General features: G+C 49.6%; 1 non-coding gene across 1 annotated transcript; it reads left to right on the plus strand.

The window, feature by feature from the left end:
- The first annotated feature begins 286 nt into the window (after positions 1–286).
- On the plus strand, positions 287–5135 carry LOC125546281 (uncharacterized). Its single transcript, XR_015599407.1, has 3 exons — positions 287–380; positions 2127–2768; positions 3814–5135. It is a non-coding gene; the product is annotated as an uncharacterized LOC125546281 (transcript).
- The last annotated feature ends 2072 nt before the right edge of the window (positions 5136–7207 follow it).

Below are 7207 nucleotides of genomic sequence, written 5' to 3' on the forward strand. Positions count from 1 at the left end.
CAATACGCTTCCGCCCAGTCGTAATATGCTTTTACGATTTGTATAGACAAAATCGTAATATAAACGAGGTAATATTAATAGCATGTTCGTCCGTCCGTCCGACCTGGTTCGTTTTCCGTATGTTGTTGATCGTAGGTTGCTCAGCTGGACCTCTGCCTTGGCCCGCATCGCTAAGATTTCTCTAATGGGCCACCAGCCACGTATTGCAGTGGCCACGACTGGGCTTCCCACTGGCCGGCACGCACGGCACAGGAGGCGTCAGCGGCCTCAGCGCCCAGCGCAGGGGATGGCAGAGCAGGGCGAGACCCCGGCCAGCAGCGGCCCCGGCGGAAGCGGCTCGGCGCCCGGCGGGCAGAGGCAGGCACGGCGGCGGTGGCTGGGCGTTTGATGCGGCGGCCAGGCGCGGCAGCAGGCAGAGGTACGGCGCCGGCAGCAGCTAGCAAAGCAGCCGCAGCCAGCAGCAGGAGGTAGTGGTAGCTAGCGGCAGCAGCACCTAGCGGCAGAAGTACTAAGCAGCAGCGGCGGAAGCACAGCAAGAAGAAGCAATAGCAGCTAGCACAGCACGCACAGCAGGGGTAAGGCCATGCGCGCCAAGCAGCTAGCAGCGCTAGCAGGGAGCGGTGGCAGCGGACGCTAGGAGGCTGCAGCGCAAGCGGGGGCGCCGCAGTGGGCGCAGGGAGTGGCGTGCGGTGGTGGGCGCAGCAGCAACGAGCTGCATAGGGCAGCAGCGGGTGCGGCGCTCGACAACAAACCAAGTATGTACACTTTTGCTACAAAATCTGGTTTCGCTATCTAATAGTCCCACCTCGGTCCTTTTCTCTAAGTTTCATCAGTATATATACGCTTACAAGTTACCTAGGAGCAAGCCTCTAGAACCCCAAAAACAAAGAGAATGAAGGAACAAATCGAGAAAAGGAAAGGGAGGATGGAGATTGTGGCTTAAATTTCGGATGGAGGAAGAAAAAGGAGGAGGAACATACATGCAAGGGATGCGCGGACTGATTGTGAGCTCTAAATATATGACGGATGCATGCATGACTGCTGATTGGCTGGTGACATGGTGGGTTCATTCTCATTAAATTGGGAAGGCTGGAACAAGAACTCCGCGTTGCATGCGAAGACTCGGCACGGATTTAAAATAATTAAAAGAAGAAGTAATCCGCTATTACGAGCAGTTGGGAACTCAGATTCGAAATTAAAAGAGGAAATAAATTTGGCAGAAAGAAAGGAATTAGAAGAAGAAATAAATTTCGTGTTCTATCTAATGGGAGAGATGCCCATTAATAAATGGGCACACGCTAATGTTGTACTCCACTTCTTGATAATGTTGTTTTCAACTTCCTGTGCTATATATAAATCAGTTTTCAATCTCCATGTTTATAATTTTATATGAATTATGAATTATTTAGAGCAGTGTGGAAGTCAGGTTTTTTGCCTGAAGTATGAATGTAAAGTTAACAATTGATTGATTTCCAACTAATGGGAATGAACTTTATGAATATTAATTTTTGTCTCTTTTATACTTGATGATTACAACAATAATTTTACTCTCGTCGGTTTGTCTTTTTGTACTATGATTCGATGGCCATGGTTGAAGAACATGGCAACATAATTTACTGCCTGAAAAATGCCCAAGCTCATTGGCCACAGTGAAGTGTGTGTAGCTTATGTTCAGTCAAGAGCCTCATACCTTAACATAATTTGCATTAAGAATCATTATTGTGTGCGATAAATAAGGAAATGCACCACATGATATGTAAAAACATGATTTATGTTGAACCACGTGAAGTGAATGTGATGGTTGTTGCAACGCATGAGGAATTAGAAGTCGGCGCAGGGAGGGGCTTGAGTTTTTTTTCCCGTTGCAACGCACGGGCATTTGTACTAGTAATAATAATAATATATAATAATAATAATAAAGCACGGATTGAGTCTTCGGGTTCACCGTCATGTCGTTTTTGCATTAAACACCCTAATGTCTTGGGCAATTAACGCGCGCTCCAGATTTAAGTAAGTAAAAAAAAAAACGATTCGCTCCTTCACAGGACCCGAACGGACGAACGCAAACCCCGGTCTCCGCCTGCCCCAATCCCCACTCCAGGCCGTCATCCCCAACCCACCATGAGGACGAGGATGCCGAGCTCAGGCGGCGGCGCTGGTCCGGGCCTCCGAGGGATCAGACCGTCCTCCGTCGACCTCTGCTTCCTCTTCCTCAAGACCTTGGCCTCCTGGTGCAGGGAGACCGCAGCTCCGCGCTCGTAGGCCTGCCCAATCCTCCTCTTGCTCCTCGCGCTGCTCTTCCCTTCCCCCGCCCCCGCCCCCGCCAGTGCCGCCTCGCTGTCCCCGCTCGCGGCCATCTCCAACGCCTCCTCCCACGCCTACGTCCACCCCTGATGCCACCTTCTTCGATGCGACGTCGTCGACACCGTCGCCAACAAGTACGGCTGGGACCCCGTCACGGAGGTCCGGGTCTGGCCGCTCAACACCGAGGGCGCGCTCGTCGGCGCCGTTCAGCGGTACGAGTTCCGCGCCGGTGCGGGGGCGCCGCGGTCGCGCTGGCACGGGCCTCTGACGGGGCCGTCAACTGGAGCCGCCCCGACGCCCCCGCGGTGGAGGAGGTGGTCTGGCCCGACGGGGTCGACTTCGTCGCCGGCGACGGCGCCCTGGCGTTCGGCACCGGCGTCAGGGACATGGACATAGTAGGCCCGTTCGAGCTGGTGGTCTCCGATGGCGCTGGCGGGGGCCTCCCAGAGCTCCAGCTGCCGTCGGTGAGTGCTGTTTGACTCTTAGCTTTGCTGTTGCTTCAGATTTTTGCTTCTGGTTGCTTGCTTGCTATGTAGTTGAAGTTGTGTCACCTTCAAGATGAAGCAGTTACTACAATTGGTGAATGGTCTAGCTGGTGCTTACCCCTTTTCTGTTTGTGACTTTGAATTGATTGAGGTTGTTGTAGTGTCTCCTCACTATTTAGTACAAATATATCTGGTTTAATTTTTGTTTTGTGTGTATTGTGTCGATTGGAACAATTTTCTCCTAGATTTGCAGGTAAATTTGTAAGGATATGCAACAAAATTGAATATCAACACCTTCAATTTGGTTCCACTTGTCGCTCTGACCCTGATTGCACAGTGCCACCTAAGTACTACTGAACTGTTGAATGGTAATATGGAAGAGGATACAAGTATCGAGTGTGTGACATGCTATGTGCATTTAAATTTGCTTTGTTAAGTACATTAGCACACATATGAGAATGCCTTTACTAGGGGTGGCAAATCAATGCCCAATATGTGAGATACCAGAACATTGGACTCTTTTTTTCAATGGCTTCTACTTAAATGTAGCTTTGTGGATGTTCGATTTTGAATTTAGCTTAACTCTAAAATATCAAAGACAGGACACAACATTTTATTTTGGCATGCCTGGGCAAGGGCTTGTTTTGGGTGGAAAAGGAATGGACACAAATACGATAATCAAACATATTCAGTTTTTGCCTGCATAGTTAATTATAATGTATAGCAGTGATGTCTGTATATCTTTGATTGTCGTGTGTTGGATATCTTTGGTTGCTGTGTGTTAGTTATGTCTATAACAGTCACAAAATAAAAAAGTCACTCCTCTCCCCGGGTACCACCCCCGCCTCGCCCAGATCTGACGATTGGGTAGGAACAGCTGGTCATCCTATACACAACATGTGTTGTTTAATTTTGATTGGGTTTTCTTCTATTATGTTCGTGTAGTAGATGCATGTTGGAGACTGATGCCCCGTCCTTTGATACTCCAGTTCTGATTATTAATCTCCCTTTTAAACATTTTTAGGTGTCCTGTCTCCGGCGTTCTTGAGCACCATTGGGTCGAGGAAGGAGAAGCCATCCTATGGACTAGAACAGTTTGTGTGAGATTTTATTTTCTGGTGGGTTTATTAGCTGGCTTGGAAATGCTCCCTTGACATTGTCCCATTCATCAACACAAAGATTGTCAGCCTTTACCCAATTGCAAGATCTTCAGAATAAAAAAGGGGAGACTGAGACCGGTAGAAAAGAGATTCTTCAGTGTTAGAGTTGTGTCGAATATTGTGTACAAGGTAGGTTACAGTTGGACTTATGAGTTGTATTGTGTTTACATAGGATGTGGAGTCGTGTCCTAGTAGGACACTTGTATCCTAGGCCTCTCATATATAGCGGGGGTAGACACACGATGTAACCTATGCCAACATAATAGCACCGGAACGCAGGGGAAGCCGGCGACATGTGCCGGTGTCCAGGGCGACCGGGTGCGGTATTGTAGCGGTGTCACGGGGAAGAGCGTCCGTAGTCAAGCCTCGGGGATGTAGTCATATCGATGAACCTCGTTAACAAATCTCGATGTCGTGCCTCGTGTGATTGTTTGGTCCTCGGATGATCAATGGTATGCCTCGAATTTATTCTAACAAGTGGTATCAGAGCTAGGTTGTTTGAGGCCATGGTGGAGTTGATCTGGAGGAGGTTTTGAAGAGATCGTGAGTGCGGAAGCTGGTCGATGGCTTTGTCGGCGGGATTTTATCTCGGCGATCGCGTGGGACACGACCGGAGAGAGCAACAAGACGATCTGGTCCAAAACAAGAAGCAATCGAAAGATGATGGAGTTCTCGGCGAGATCGGAAAGCGGCGGTTGCAACAGGCGTCGGATCAGCGGACGGTCCGCCTGCGCGTTGCGGCTGTAAGGGACGTGCGGTGATCAGTCAGAGGTCGACCGGGCGAGCGTAGGCGCGTGCGTGGCAGCGTGTGCGTATCGATCGCCAGGTGCGACTGCGATCCGGAGGCACGCGTGGCAGGCCAAGCAGCTGAAGCCGAAGTGCACACGCGGTGGCTGGCCCAGCGGGGCTAGCTGGTGGTGTATGCACGTGTTGTGCCTGTGGATCAGGCGCGGCTCCCAGGAGCGTACAGGCCATGCAACGAGACTCGGCCAGGAGCTAGCACACAAAGAAGAATACAGAGATTTGTTTATTGAAAAAAAAAAGAATTGCCAGGGCCACGTGTGTGTACAGGGGGCAGTTTGATTGGATCCGATTTGGTTCTTTTTCTGCTACAAGGTGCACGAAGAAGCTATAAAAACAAATAGAGACTAGAAAAATTGTGCAGGTTGCATGGAAGTTTTTTGAAGTCGATTTGTTGTGAAGGCTTGGAACACGTGGACAGGTTATGGAGGCGCGCGGACAAACGCGTCATGAGGATCATGTTTAACAGGGCGTCGAGTAATGCACGGTATGTGTTGGTTAACACGATGCAGGGTGAAACATAGTTGCAGTCGGATATGTTCGGCTGGATCGGACTAGGCAGTCTGACGGATCGACTTGCATGTCGGTTGGTACAGAAGACGGTGATGGGATCGGCGACGACGACATAGGAGCGTGATGCCGATGGTGACCGACTTCTGGGGCGCGGAAACACATGGCGCAGGCCTGAGGGCTTGTGTGACTTCGACAAGACTATGGCGCGGGGTTGACTCAAGGTGATGTACACACGGAGCTTGGAGTCAACGGGGTGCGGGGTGGCACGTACAACCACCATGGAGTCATGTTGAAGGTGGAGCTGGATTGAAGGGCTACGGCGTAAGTGCACAGAGAGTCGAAGCCTATTCAGTGGGGGAAAAGCGAGTGACATGCAATTTGGACTGGAGCCCAATGGTCCGATGGAAGCATAAAACTCGTCATTGGTCGGTGATGATCGATGGTACTCTGCAGTGGGGGTTGAGTGGTGTGGGTACGCGACCCTTGAGACTCGACCGGGACAGTGGAGGCTCGACGCAGTAATAGCGGCGAGGCGTGCGGTTAGCACGGGGCATGGAGACGGGCCAGGGCTCTGATGGTCATACATGTGGTGAGACAACTGCGATTTTGACTCAGGATGATTACAAGCAATGGTGAAATTCCTCCAAATTCAGACAGACGGTCAAGAAAGGAGCGGTGATATTGAGTTCAGGTAACTCTTACGTGTGACACCCAATATGTGAGTTGTTCACTTTCACGCAGGTCAGTGATCGGTGTGTGATGGCGTTGACGGATACTCTGGAAGTTGGGAGCACAAACTAGAATAATAAGGAACTTAATTTTGCTCGAGTGTTGACTGTGGTCAAGAAAAGAAGGGACTACAAGTTGCAGGTGGAGTCATATGGAGTCTTTGAAGTAGCAGCCGTACTCATGGAATAAGCTCAAGTCCAATGTACATGAAGTTTGACGCATTGACGAATTCAAGGTGGTGGAGAATATTCGCCAAGGTGGAGTTTGTTAGAGTTGTGTCGAATATTGTGTACAAGGTAGGTTACAGTTGGACTTATGAGTTGTATTGTGTTTACATAGGATGTGGAGTCGTGTCCTAGTAGGACACTTGTATCCTAGGCCTCTCATATATAGCGGGGATAGACACACGATGTAACCTATGCCAACATAATAGCACCGGAACGCAGGGGAAGCCGGCGACATGTGCCGGTGTCCAGGGCGATCGGGTGCGGTATTGTAGCGGTGTCACGGGGAGGAGCGCCCGTAGTCAAGCCCCGGGGATGTAGCCATATCGGTGAACCTCGTTAACAAATCTCGGTGTCGTGCCTCGTGTGATTGTTTGGTCCTCGGATGATCAACGGTATGCCTCGAATTTATTCTAACATTCAGTACACAATATATGCATCTGTTGATTTTGCAATTGTCCAGGTTAGATTCTCTGAAATATTCAAGGATCTCTTGGACATTTTTTTTGGCATTGTTGATCCATGAATCAGCTGTTTTCGAATTCGGAAACAGTTGAATTCCAGGAAAACCATTTCACCACACGTGTTCAGTTTGTTATTTTGAGTCCAGGCCCCCTGCTTACACAGAGGCGAGGCCAACCAGGGCGTACAAGGGCGGAGTCAGCAACTTGGTAGTGCGTCCATTTATGCGTGGCGGCCTGCGGATTTGGGTGCATGACAGCCGGCCAACATGCTGTGTAGGCGTGATGTTGTCGACATGTTGTACATGAGTGTTGGCTGCCAGAGGCGCGCGTGGCTGACTGATATGTGTGTGGTGCGTGAGGATAGCTTTATTCATATTCTTCCAATTTCGAGAGAGGAAGAGAACTCAGTAGTACTGCCAATTTTGGCACGCAATGTTCGTTTTTCAGATTCACCATGATTGGTAATATTGTTTAGTACTTTCAATATTTTCTCACAAGCAAATGCATGGTTCATATTTTAAAAATAT

The sequence above is a fragment of the Triticum urartu genome, chromosome 3A (genome assembly GCF_056163025.1).
Source record: "Triticum urartu cultivar PI428250 chromosome 3A, HENAU_Tu73, whole genome shotgun sequence".
Taxonomy (NCBI): domain Eukaryota; kingdom Viridiplantae; phylum Streptophyta; class Magnoliopsida; order Poales; family Poaceae; genus Triticum; species Triticum urartu.